Source organism: Sminthopsis crassicaudata, chromosome 5 (assembly GCF_048593235.1).
Source record: "Sminthopsis crassicaudata isolate SCR6 chromosome 5, ASM4859323v1, whole genome shotgun sequence".
Lineage (NCBI taxonomy): Eukaryota > Metazoa > Chordata > Mammalia > Dasyuromorphia > Dasyuridae > Sminthopsis > Sminthopsis crassicaudata.
Genome location: NC_133621.1, coordinates 169940522 through 169954953, shown reverse-complemented (window position 1 = coordinate 169954953; position 14432 = coordinate 169940522). Strand labels below are relative to the sequence as shown.

At 39.5% G+C, this 14432-nt stretch overlaps 1 protein-coding gene across 5 annotated transcripts in view; it reads right to left on the bottom strand.

The window, feature by feature from the left end:
- SFMBT2 (Scm like with four mbt domains 2) overlaps positions 1 to 13320 on the bottom strand; it is a 306285-nt gene extending 292965 nt beyond the window's left edge. The window contains exon 1 of one of the 5 annotated variants that reach the window (XM_074268736.1): positions 13113 to 13320. The gene's annotated coding sequence lies outside the window, so the exon portion shown is untranslated. Of the gene's footprint in view, positions 1 to 8834; positions 9448 to 10562; positions 10637 to 11184; positions 11323 to 11934; positions 12001 to 13112 lie in introns of those variants that run through there. The other 4 variants (XM_074268741.1, XM_074268739.1, XM_074268737.1 and 1 more) reach the window with 4 other exon arrangements.
- Between the last annotated feature and the right edge of the window lie 1112 nt (positions 13321 to 14432).

Sequence of the window (14432 nt, the reverse complement as noted above, 5' to 3'; positions counted from 1 at the left end):
AAATACCCCCAAACCTATCTCTTTGTGGAGACGGAAGAACACAAATATTATACTTTGCATATGTTTTCAAACTTTTTTCAATGAACTCATCAATTGGACTGATTTTATATTCTCTTTAAAAATTATGTATTATTTATCAAATAGGATATCTCTCTGGTCGGGGGAAGGTTACATAGGTACTATCCTGATGTAAGAAACAGAAAATATCAATAAAATCTTTTTTAAAAAAACACACACAATTTCTCTGCAAGCTTAAGTAATTGATTTTAAATACATGTGCAGAGATAAATTAGAGACCATCATTCTTCTAGAACATGATAAACTTTATAAATCCAAATACCATACTTCAAGAAACTCATCCAGAGCATTTGAATACAGACAATAAAGTACAAATTGATTAAAATTACAGATCATTATCAAAGAAAAACTTTATTCTTGAAACTTCAAGGCACAATACCAAACATAAAGTCTACCAGCAACCACAAGAGAGGTCTTCAGCTATGAAACAATTCAAATTATTCAGTATTACTCATAGGAAATTAAAAAAAAAAAAAAAAAACAGAACAGAATGATCCAAAAAGCAGAGGAACTCGTGTTAACCCCAAATAACATTCTGCAAAATTGAGTCTAATGATTAATGGGAAAAGAGATTTTTTTAACAAGAAGTATTTGAGATTTCTGAAAGAGACACAGACAGGCAAAGGGAGAAAGGGAGAAGAGGAAATTCAGTGAGTATTCAACAGGAGTAGAATGACCAATTCAAATATCGCAACAAGAAAATACAAGATAGGTAAAAAAGTATGATTATCAAGAAAAGATTAAGAAATGGAATTTTCATATTTTTGGTGATTTGTTAAAAGGAAAAAATAGATTTGCAAAAGAGACAAAAATGAGAAATAATGGACAAAAACAAATTAAGAGGCTCAAGGTTTAAGATCTTAAACAATAAGGGAACAGGAAAAAAGAACTGAAGCAATATTTTTAAAAATATTTTTTAAACTTGATTCCATTCTAAGGAAATCACTTTTTATTTTTTGGTGAGCCACAACAGTAGGAAGCACTCAAGCCAGGACCCCACCAAACCCAGAAGGAAACAGAAAAGGAATAATAATTTAATGTCTTAACTTAACTAAGTTTAAGTTAGGTAAAAGCAATGGAGGGGCAATTCTGGAATAGGAAAGCAGAAGACCCTAGAAGATGTTACTATAGAAAAAACCCAAGGGAGTGGGGGTGGGAGAGGAAGAGTAATAAATGGTTAAGAGCCTTAAAATGGATTGGTTTTAGGAGCAGCTATGTGGTACAATGGATAGAGCATCATCCCTGAAGTTAGGAGGACTCCAGTTCAAATCTGGTCTCAGACATTTAACACCTCTAGCTGTTTGACCCTGGGCAATATATCCCCAATTGCCTCAGTAATTAAAAAATGGATCAGTTTGTGGTTTTATCTAGGACAGGGTTCTTAATTTGGAAACAAAAAAATCTTTATTTCACTTTAACTGCTTTTCTTTGCAATTCTCTGTATTTTGAGTTATGCATTTAACATTATTCTGAGAAGTGCACAGGCTCCACTAATACACCACAGGAATCCATGACTAAGACTACAGAATTTCCTTTTCAGAAGACCTTTAGTATTCCCAAAACAGCACTCTATCCAAGGAAAGATGGGTGGGAAGATCGCCTTAATTGCAATACTGATGTGCTATAAGAAATTATGAACTCAACAATATTATAAAAATTTGGAAAGATTAGCATAAAATAAAGAAAAGTAAAATGAACAGAACCAAGAGAAAGTGGTATAGTAACAACAATATTGTTTTAGAACTAGTGAGTGAATAAGTTAATTTTAAGTACCCAAATTAACTATAAAGGATATATGAAGAAAAACACTATCTACATCCAGAGAAAGAACTGATAAATGCTATGGGGGGAGAGGAGAGAAGGAAAAAAATTTTTTTTTTCACAATTTTATTATATGTTTAAAAGAAACAGCAAGTTGTGCAAAACAGATCTGCAATTTCACATGTAATCATCTTTTTTTAGTATACATTATGGAAACGGTTATTCAAATAACTAAAAATAAAATAAATAAATATGAAAAAATAAATGAGGAGGAGGAAAAGAGAAGAGAAATTGTTAGCCACACACACTGATAGGGTGGGGAAGGTAAAGGAATGGATAAATACATTTTTAAAAACAGAAAAATTAAATGAGATGTTATAAAGTAATTATATTTACCTTAAAATATGATCTGAGTTTTTACCTCCATGGGCATGAATCATAACTGATAATTTACAATTGGAGAAACTAATATAGGGGTAGAGTGGAAAGAATATTGTATTTGGAATCAGAGAATATGAGTATTTGAATTTTGGCTCTTCTGCCGGTCACTTTAAACCACAAAATGAGATGATAAATTTTATCTCTTTGTTGTTTTCCTATGATATCTATGACCTAGAAAGCAATTTTTAAGTGAAGACAACTTGAGAAAAAGTACTTCATTTAGAATTCAGGAGAACCCCGTTCAATTGTCAACTATTGTCTGCATAATCAGAACAAGCCATTGTACTTAACAAACCCCATATTTCTTTACTCATGAAACAGGGATAATATTCATATTCAATTTATACATCATACTACATGCATTACAGGGTGAACTTCAGAATTCCATGTATCTGGTAAATGCTAACCACCATACTACATTTCCTTTCCCCATTTTCAACTGTAAGGAATATGAAAGCAAATGATTCTCTGAGAATTCTGCTACTTCCACTTGGCAAACATTGATTTTTCTCTTCTGCTTTGAAAAGAGCTGAAATTAATTTTCATTCATATAGAGTAAAGAACCTTTGTTTTGTCAGCATCATTGCCTGAGGTCAACTCTGCCATGGAAATAGGGTCTATGAACAGCTGATGAGCCAAGAGAGGAAGCACAAGACAGTGTTTATGTAGAGCTAAGATAAATACCAGCTTTTGTTTTTTGTCTTTAGTTTTCTTCATGATCAAGAACATCAAATATAAAAGAAAGGCCCAAAACTTGAAGTTTGAATCCAAAGCCTGTTTTCATCAGTTGCCAACACTTTTTAGAAAATGAAAATGGTAGCCCCTCCCCAGTGTCTTTTGATTTCTGTTTTCCATCTCTTCTAAAAGACTGGGGATTTTTTCCTTGTTTGTGTATTTAACGGATAGGTATCAGTATTAACGGAGAGGAAAAAAAAAAATCAATTTATAATCAAAACCAAATGCTTCTCAGTATCTTAATTGCAATTTCAGAAATTCAAGTCCTTTTAAATCTTTGGTGGCCAAATTTTTATCTCTCAGTCCCGTTTACTACTTAACTTTTTTTTTTCTAAGTCTATTTCCCCCATATTACCATTTAAAATTCAAGTCACAGGTCAGTGAACATCATTCTTGTCTACCCAAAATCATATTAGCATTAATGTCTTTAGAACTCAATATGTGCCTTGCACACAGTAGACACTTAATAATTAAATGAATTAAATATTGTGGAGTTGATACAAACATTGGCCTGATACCTTAAGTGCTAATGCACTTAGCAGCAAGACCATTTGATGCCTTCTGTGCCTCCAATGGAATTGCATGCATCTTGCTACCTAGGCCTCCTACCAATAACTCCAAAATGAAACAATGACTTAATCAACATATATTTTCTGTCTAATCCTCTAGTAAAATTAAGGCCTTTTGAAAAACTACTAAAGCTCAAAACCAGCCTTTAATATTTTGGATTGAAATAAGCATTTAAGAAAAAATATTGTCTAAGTCAATTTGTCTATTTTACTTTTTATTATTACCTGTATCCCTTGTATAGTTAAAATTTTCATCTTAGCCATAGTTTTACAAAGTACTTCTATCCATTACTCCTCTAGTGTTTTTATGGCATGATCATTTCAATTTAAGTCATACATCCATTTGGAACTTATTGTGGAATAAGGTATAAAGTATTAACCTAAATTTAATTTAAGCCAAACTGCCTTCCAGTTCTCCCAGAAGTCTTTGTTTAATAAAAAATTCTTATTCCAATAGTTTGTGTTATTGTATTTACATAAAATACTAATGTAACTAAAGCAACTCTGTTCAATTGCTTCTGAGTCTTGCAAGGCTAATCTATTCCCTGCTGGTCAATTTCTTTATTTTTTTTTCCATCAGTATCAATCAGAAGCAACGTGGCACCATGGATAGTGACCTAGCCTGAATTCCTATTCAGAAAGATCTGAACTCCACACCATATGACTGTGACCTTGGACAAGACATAACTGGTATCCACATTTTTTTGATGCTAAATTCCTATCAGGATTTTTTTTTTCCTAAAGGGTATGTTGAAGATGGGGAATTTTCCCTATAGCACCTCAATAACTGCTGCTGTGGGTGTCTGGATGAGGTCTGTTATTTCTGCTCTGACAAGCTTGCATCTCACAAGGGGCAAGACTGGGAACTTACACAAGGAAAGGAAAAAGTTATGGAAAATTATGGGTCTGCAATGGGTAAAACAATAGCTCTGGTTGTCTTGGACAGAGAACATGCTAATCTGCCTTTAGGTGGACTTATAAGACACTATCTGGAATCTTACCATCATCCCCCACTAGACACAAACCCTAATTCCCAAACACATAACTCTCTAAAAGTACAAATAACAGGGGTTGATAACCCTGGGAGAATGTTACTTCCTATCATCAGTATATAACTCTACTTACTAATTAAGTCACAGATGAGTCTTGATAAATACTGATTGAGTTCTGATAATGATAAATCTACTTCATTACTACTTTTTGTCATTATTTCCCTCAAGATCCCAGATCTTTTGTTGCTCCAAATTAATTTTATTATTTTCCTGATTCTGGAAGTAACCTATTTAAAGGAGTTTGGTGGCTATGATGCTAAATCTATACTATGCTATGCTATGCTATGCTATACTATACTATACTATACTATACTATACTATACTATACTATACTATACTATACTATACTATACTGAGAAGCTGTAGCCTAAGAAAACTATTTACAGCAAATTTCTGACAAAGGTCTGCTATCTAAGACATAGGAAGACCATTTAAATATATAAAGAGTCATAAACAAAGAATCTAAGGATTGGAACAGTTACTTTTCAAGAAAGAAAGAACAGCAAGCTATCAACAATCATACTGAAGAATGTTCTGAAACATTATTAAGAGAAATACAAATTTACACAACCCTGAGCTTTCCCCTTCCACCCATCTGATTAATAATGGTAACAAAAGATAAAAATGATAATTGGCAAAAGTCAAGTACACCACTGCATCACTGGGAGAGCCAAGGATTGGCCCAATCACTTCAGAACATAGAAACAGGTGTTTTTATATAATACTTAAAGTTCTGCAAAACATTTTACATACATTTTCTCATTTAATCAGCAAAATAATCCTAGAATTTAAAGTCTTATTAGTAACCTCATTTTACTCAGACAACTCAAATTATTTGCATAATTTTTTAAAAAGCTAATATTCAAGATGTAATACCAATCCAGGTCTTCCTGACTACTAATTTAAGTTTTCTATTATGCCATGATGCCTTGATAAACAATGAAATACGGCAGAAAAGTTATTAAGTTATACACACTCTCTGACCCAGCCATACTACCTTTCTGGATATATAATTCAAATTAATCAAAGCCACTGGGAAAGATTCCTCATGTACAAAAGAAAAAAGATACATATAGTAGTATTTTTTTGTGAAAGTAAAGAGAATACCTATCAATTGGAAATGGACAAATTAAGATATACAATAAAATCTATTGTATCACAAATGCAAAGATGGTAAAGATGCCTCCCTCTTTTCATCAGAAAGATAATGAACTATGGTTATGAAATAGTTGGTTGAACATGGCTGATATGCTTTTCTTTGCTATATTTTTCTTTTTTCTATAAGAAGGAAAGATTTTATTAGAGGAAGAGGTATTCCAATAGGACATTTTAAAATACTTTAGACCATTACATGGACAAAATTATTAAGACAAACCAAAGACTATACCATTCGTGTTGAATCCCCTTACCTATTAGACATAGAATCCTTGGTTTTTAGACTCAGTTCTTAATTAATTTTGGTTGAAAAGAAAGAAAAGTTATTAATTATAGTTGGGAAAGGGTCTATTTCAATAGTTTGTTTGGAGGAGGTGGGGATATTTTTCTTTTGTTTTAAGAAAGGCTTTTCTCAGCCAACAAAACTCCATAAGAGAATTCACAAGATGAAAATCTTCCCCATGATGTAGGTATCAGTGATAGTACATCTTTTTGTATCTTCTCAATAGTTACAGCCTGCAATGTCATTCCCTGCCCTACTTTGCAGAATTTTTTATTATGGCAGATAAACACTAAGTACTTAGACAGACATATCATTTTTATTAAAAAAAAAAAAAAATCAAAGAAGTGAAAAATAAATAAAATAGCTCCTTTCTCAAACCAGTGTCAAAAGATGTCATCTTGTCATAAGAATAAATAATATGAAAGTGAAGACAGTTTTATTATTATGGACTCCTAGATAGTTGCCATTTATGGGAGTGCCAAGAACTATTTTAAAAATTACGGGGTTTTTTTCCCCCTAAGAATTTGCAGTGTAATCCAGATGACAGAGGGCGAAAGGATGATAATGCATAAAAAGATACACCTATAATAATTATCTTACAACAATGCAGTTAAAGAGTTTTAATGTGAAAATTGTTGGAAAACTGCCACCAGATAGTTTTCCCTGGCTCTCACTCATCCTAGGACCAGCCCATCTTTCTCAATCATGTATCTCTGATGATTGTACTTGAGTTCTTCTCCCCAGTTCTTTATCATTCATAGATGTTGCTATTTGCTCATACTCACCTCACACACCTCTCCATTGCCCTCTGAGTGACATTTATTATTAATTCCCTAGACTAGTATTCCATGACTCATAGACATACAACAATTTTGAGTACTAAGCAGCTTTAAAAAGCTACTAAGATCTCATGTTTTATCCAAGACTGCCAGCTGAAAAATCATCGCTGGTTCACAATATACAATTCTTCTAATAAACATCTGGCATACAAATATGGTTAATGCATGACTTTTTCTCCATTATATCATCTTTCTTATGAACTGGTCTGAGGTTTTTAGATTTGGGGTTGGGTTTTTCTTTAATCCTTTTAATGTTTCAAAAGGAAGGAAATAGGAATGAAAAATCTTGGGCTTCATGTTTAATTCTAGTGAAAAGTGGAACAAGGTGTAGAAGGGTCATGGAATCTCCATCTTTAGAATTCTTTAACAGGGAATATGGATACTCTCTAGTGTCAAATGACTCTACATGAAAAAAGGTTTCACCATGCCCAGTGATGTCGAGAGCTGAAGCAAGTCACATAGCTCTCAGAGAATTCTGCATCCTCAAACAAACAATGATCCCTGGATCCATCCCATATTCCTGCTTCATCTGTGAACTCTCCACTTAAGGACTTTTCAGTTTTGAAAAGCTGCATGTCCACACACTCATGAAATCCAATTCATAAAGTTAATTTAGAGATCAATTAATCCAAACAACTTATTTCACAAATAAAAAAAACTGAGGTCTCAAAGAAATCAAACCATCTAGTGCAACTCTCTCATTTTACAAGTGAAGAAACTGAAGCCCTCTGAGGATGACCACTCCAATCTTCAACAAGATTTCAGTAGAACAGAAACTCTGTCCACAAACCTAGCCTGAGCCCAACTGGTGGCTACCCCAAATGGGCACTCAACCACTCACTTTTTCTCATAGAGACACCATGTAAATAAAGCCTTTGTTGTTGTTTTCTTCTTTTCTGGTAGAAAACAAGAGAGAAGGTGCAGGGTCCCTGATTGTTCTTAATTACATTTACAGAAGCGCCAACCCCCCCAGCACACTTAAATTGAAGCACATCCTTCCCTTTAACTTACTATGAAAAACAAAGTTTCCACCATATAGCACGCCTATGAGTGATCCTCATATATATAAAGGGAGACAGAAGAATAAAGAATGACTGAAACAAAGCAAGAGACACTTCCTTGATTAGTTTGAGTAGGAATGAGTTCTGCTAATTTAGGATTCATGATAAGGAAAAATTCTGAGCCACCAAGTAATTAGAATTCATCCTGTCATTTAAAGAAAAACACAAAAACAAAAAGCACCCAACCGAGGCTTATTTATAGCCAGGAGAGTTCAGAATTAGGCCATAACTGCTTCAAGAAAAGATGAGTATGAAAACTCTTTCCAATCAATTTCTCTTCATCACTGGTGAATTTTAGTTCCCACCTGGACGGCTATCCTAAGGAAATAAGCCTTAGTTGGTGGGGTGAGGAGTTTGTTATTCAAAACTCCTGGGGAGAGGTAAGGTGAGAAATAAGGAAAGAGGGGATTCTGGAGCATCACCAAACCCAGAGGTCTGAGATTTTCCTCAAGAAACCCAAGCCGCTTCAAGATCCCAATTTAAGACCTCGGGGGCTGTCAGGTTCTGTTTGGGTGGGATTCGTGATCTTGTAAAAGTATGGTACTCTACCAGCCCAGGGCAGATTTAATATACTCTGTAAGGCAGTTTAGTGCTGGGGAGGAGAGGGTGGGTAGTGGAAGGGAGGAGTTCTCCCCTTTTAAGAGATAAACCACTTTGTTTTTCCTGGGGAAGGTGTATATAAGGGAGGAGTTGTAAAATGAAAAAGCTAAAGGGGGAGGGGAGGTTGGGGAGGGAGGAGTGACACACCTCTTACACTATCCAAGGGCGTATTTCCCAGCTCCTAGGGCTCACAGCAGTTCCCCATCTCTCCCCCTTTCCCTTCCCCCACCCTCCCCCTCTTCCCCCCCAGTAAAGCATACCAGATTTAAGCCCCCTCGCTGGATTTTCCACCTGGATGAAAAGACTGATCCATTTACTTAGTGTAGGACACAGGCTTCGCCTTCTCAGTTCCCAAATCGCTACTGGGTTAGAGGCATATTAGGGAAAAGGGGGAGGGTAAAGAAGAGAAAGGGGAAGGGATTGATCCCGATTAAAGCAGGTTCGGCTCTACGTAGGAAATCTGTTTCCCACCAATCCGCTCGGATTCAGCCGCGTCTGCGCTACTGCTGAAACTGACAAAACGTGGTGCGGGGGAAGACTCTCCTTGGAGCCGGGGGCTGTCTCCTCTCGACGTCCTTGCGCCGGGCAAAGGGGGTCGGGGAGAGGGGGGCACGCAGTCCGAAGGGAAAAACATGTATCTGACAGCAGGGCATGTCCAAGGAGGGGGAGAAGCAAAAAGTTCGTGTAAAGGGCAGGGTTTTTGTTAAGAATCACCTCGGCTTATACTTCCCCAAAAAAGTCTCCCCCATCTAAATTTAATGTCTGATGCGTCTCTTCCTTCCTAGAGCCTCCACTTAAACCAGAAAATAAAAGATCCTGGAAGCAAAGGGAGATTCGAATTCTGAAAGTGAAACTGCAAGAAGTTTAGGGATGCTCTTTCCTGTTTCCCTGGGAACACCCCCCACCCACCTTTCCCCAGAGCTTGGAGTGTCACCTGTGGCCTCCCTAGCCACAAAAAGCCAAGTCCCGGTGCTCTAGGGTAGGGAGATGGGACCCCCCCTCCCATCTCCCTACCCTAGAGCACCGGGACTTGGCTTTTGGAGGCTGGCGAATTCTTCAATTCATAAAGATCCCCGTTTCCACGTCATTTAATCCATTTATTGGCACCCGTTGGTTAGTAACCTTGCCAGTCAAAGAAACAGCTGAGCTGGCTCTCAGGGTAGCTTAGTTAAAGAGGCGGTGGGTCTGGCTCGACTTCTTAACAGCCAACCTCTAGATTTCTTTCTTCTAAAAGAAAGAAAAGTCCGAACCCACCCACACACACACACACACATGCATAAGTATCCTAAGGAGTTTGAGAAAAACACGCACCAATGCATTGCATTGTACAACCACGGTGCAAAAAAAAAAAAAAAAAAAAATGCAGGTTTCGTGGAGTTGGAGTTAATTCTTTGCTTGTCATAAGCGACGTCAGGAAGAGGGGAGGTGTTCCCGTCTGAAACTGCAGTTTACGAGCAAAGAGCCATTTTAGGCTGGTTTCCTACTTTACCAAAGCCTCCTCGGTTTCCCACAGGCAATCTGGAAGAAGGGGCGGAGAAAAGGGAGGAAAGATGGGACGGTGAAGAAGCCAGGGCTGCTTTCTCCGCTATCAAAACTCTCATTTTAGGCTTTTTTTTAACTCCCAGCCCCTGCAGTCCGATGGGGCTGAAATTAAGCTCGTTTCTCTTTTTGCTAGCCCGTCCTTCCTCCTCCTCCTCCACCGCCGCCACAACCACCTCAGCAACATTACACACGCACGCCCACCGTCCCCACTTCTCCCTCCCCCCACCCCTCCCAAAAGACCCCCGGAACCAAATGAATTGCAAGGACCTCTCACACAATGTAAGCATCCGTTTAAAAAAGGAAAAAGAATAGACTATCGATCCCTCCTCCACGCCGCTCAAAATGCCCAAAGACTAGATTATTGCTTCCACTCCCAATCCCTGCCCAAAATATCTAAATATCTTTTTTAAATCTAATTTTAAAAATAAAAAATTAAATGCACTAACTTTCACTTCTGCACGTCGGTGCGCCCGGCTCCGCTCTGGTTAAGTTTGCAGACACTGCGGAAGGCAGAGCCTCGCTGGTCTACGCCCCCCTCCCTCTTCTTTCCGCTCTCCCTCCCCCTACCCTACGCTAAAGCGCTAACCTTGCCCCTACTCCCTCGGGGAAGGATTTCTCCCGCTACAACACTGGGCAATCGCGGCGCGGCGGAGGCTGCACGGGGACTCTTGGCGACCCCTGTCGGTGTGGCAGGAAGGATCCGAAGATCAGAAATTTAAAGCTGGAAGGGATCTGAGCCCAACTCCCTTATTGACAAAAGCGGAAACTGAGGCACGGCGAGGGTTACATTGTAACGGTTTGAGGTCCCTAGCCTGACTTTCTTCGGCAGGAGAAATCAACAAGGCAGTTCAGTGTGGAGGTCCCCTCCCCATGGTTTGGGATTGTTGTCTAATGCTTTCCCGGAGGTTGAAGGAGACACCCCACGGGATGTGTTTCTGAATGAATGCTCTAGTTCCTCAGTACAGCCCTCTCTTCCCAATCCACCCTCAGTGCATCAAACTCGCATCCTCCCCATTCCTCCCCGGTGCACACCTTCCCAGAGCCGAGCTCTCTCCACACAAGGCTAACCTATTTTTCCGTAAAAACCTTCCTCTTTTCCATCGCCTGACTTCCAGAAACCGCTTCTCCAAGAAGTAACAGGAGTTTCTCCTCGCCCAGCATCCTGGACGCTGTGCTCTTAAGGTCCTGTCATCCTCCACACTCAACGTTATTCTCCTCTCCCTTCCCACCTCCACCCCTGCACACACAGAAAAGAAAGAGCAGTCCGATTCTCAGCACAGCATGCCTCCTTGCACAGAGAAGAGGGGGAGAAAAGCCACCAGCGTTTCCAAGCACAACTGCATCAGACACCGGACAATTAGCCTTTTTTAATAGGACCCTCCTTGCTCCACCTACTGAGAGTCTTTGACAGCGAAAAGACCACAACATAAATACAGAGAGGAGCGGAGGGAGGGGGGACGACGAACTTATCTCGAGTACATCTGAAATAAATGATTCCATCCATCATCATTTCTTCTTACTCCCCGAACGCGAAGAGGGAACTTCACTCACTGCCTTTTTCTCCCCCTCCCTTCCCTTCCGTAATGGACTTTACACACCGAGGATTTTACCGCGGAAAAAACTAGGGCAGGCTCACCCCTATCTTGCTTTCCCATTTAATTCGCTAAAACACCTCCCGAGGTAACCAACGAGAGTAGAACCTAAAGAGCGGCATCTCCGGTTGGGTTTTTTCCCACCTCAAAATCTTTATTTTCAGTTTTTAAAAGACACCTTAGCCCGCCATGTTGAAACTGACACGATTTATAAATATTCATTTACCGCAGTTGTAGAGCTTCGGAGAAAATACGTAAGGATCAGGCTCCAGATATCTGTCCAACATCTTATGCACCTTCTCTCTCTCTCTCTCTCTCTCTCTCTCTCTCTCTCTCTCTCTCTCTCTCTCTCTCTCTCTCTCTCTCTCTCTCTCTCTCTCTCTCTCTCTCTCTCTCTCTCTCTCTCTCTCTCTCTCTCACACACACACACACACACACACACACACACACACACACACACACACACACACACACACACACTCTCCTTCCACTGCTCAGCCCCGCTTCGGTCGTCCCTTATCAAAATAAATAAATAAAGCAGTTCGTTCGGTATTTCTTTTTTTTTCTTGAAACACCAAGAAAAGCAAGGAAAAAAAACTCTACAGAGAGATCAAGTCTAGTCAATTCGAAAGAAAGTCACATGAACAGGAAAGCCCCAAATGACAGGATATTACTTTTTTAAAAAGAAGAAGAAAAAAAAGAGAGTCCATCCATTCCAAAGCACCCTCTAGAACTAGTGGCAATTTCATTTTAAGTACATATGCAAATTCTTGCCAACGATACTTAAAAAGAAAAAAAAAAAAAAACCCAGATCTACGTGTATGTATGTGGGATATAGATACATATATAAATTCACTAGCTGTTGTCCCAACCATCCTCACCCCAACCTTCCTCTTGTTCCCAAGCCCTACCCCCAAAAAAAAAAACACTACAGAAGGGGAGGCTTGCAAGAATAAAGGGGATGGTGGTGTCAGTGCAAAAAAGAAGAGCATTCACCACTAAAGGTGTAAAGGGGTCACTGGGTACGAGAGTGAGGAAGACGCAGTTTATAAAATAAGGCACTTTGAAACTTGAGTGCTTGAATCTCCTGATCTCCTGCACACCATCCTTGCTTTTCAGAAAGGGGGAAAAAGCAAAAATTTTTTAAATTAAAAAACCCATTGCAGACGAACAATCAAGGAGTTTGGGAGTTTGAGATTGGGATGGTTTCTTTCCATGCATAGCCTTTGCCCCTTGCCCAAAAGCTTTCCTTCCCACCCCCCACCTTTTTTTTTTTTTTCCTAAACTGGAAAAAAAAAAAAAAAAAATCTGCTGATCTGCGCGCTCAACCTGCCAGCCAGAGATTTCCTTAACCAAGCTAAGTGTGGGACGCCCGGAGAAGCAGCGCCCGGAGCGACGTCTTACCTGGATGAAGTTTTTTTTTTTTTTCTCAGTCTCTAAAAGGGCAAAGCCCCCCTCTGCTCAGTGGTGAAAAGGCGATCTGTGTGTGCGTGTGTGTCTCTCTCCCTCTCCCCTCTCTCTCTCTCTCTCTCTCTCTCTCTCTCTTGCTCTCCCTCTCTCTCTCCTTTCCTTTGCTCGCTCTCTCCTCTCCCTCCCGCTCTCGCTCTCTCCACTCCCTCCCGCTCTCTCGCTACAGACTCATTCCAATATGGCATCCTCCCTCTGCGCATGCCCGGCACTCTTTTTTAGATGATTTTTTTTTTTTTTTTTTTTTGCATTCAATTCCTTCAATGACCTTTTCCAGCGGTTGCAAAATTTCCTAAACCAATTGGCCGGCGTTAACAATACAAGCTCCCTTACCTTGCACCCTCCCATTTGCCCGACCAACTCCTTTCTGCCCACCCACCCTTCCAGTCAACCCCCAGCTCCATTCCCACCCCACCCCACCCCAGCTCCCCCTTCCTCCTTTTCTCTAGGTTCTCCTCCTAGTCTAAGCGACAAAAAGTTTAAATCGCCACCGGTGAAACTGACAACAAAATATAATTAGGTCGTTTGACAATTTTGTCAGTTGGCTGCTTCCTTTACTCTTTGAGTAATTTATTATTTTTTTTTTATTAATCTAAGTGTATAAACTTGCAGGTTCTTCGAAAGTTGGGGGGAGGGTTTTTTGGTTTTTTTTTTTTAACTAATGTTAACAAGTGTGAAGAAATAACTGTAAGCAACTTTTGCCCCGCCCACTCCGAGCCCAGCCTTGACTTAAATTGAGCTTAGTCCCTAAAGCTTTCAAAACCTTTTACTAGAGAAGGGAAAACTCTTGGGGAAACTTTCCCACCGGAGGGGACATTAGCTAGGTGTTCACAAAGCTATCCCTGGGTTTGGGAGATGATTTACAAAGCTGCGTTATTAATTTGACATTCTAGAGATGTTGAAGTGGAAATTCCAGAACTAGGTAGGAGTTTGGGGCTGGCTGCACTCTTAAAAGTTTCTCCTCATGCTAATAAACCCTGGGAGATGTCGGCAGTAAGGTGGGCTCAGCCTCCACTGTGCGTGGCTCACGAGGGAGAAGGCAGGTGTAGAGACTAGAAGGTAGATAAAAGTGGGCAATGAAACATTAGAGACCCAGCGACAGCGAAAAATTGCAACTCGCAGTTTATCGGAGTGAATTCATCCCAGTGTTGCTACGTCATGACCTTGGTTTAAGATCAGTCCATTATCAGGAAAAACGCTTTGGGAGTCGGAGCAGGGAAGGACACGCACTTTTTCCTCCCCCCACCTCAGGGGATG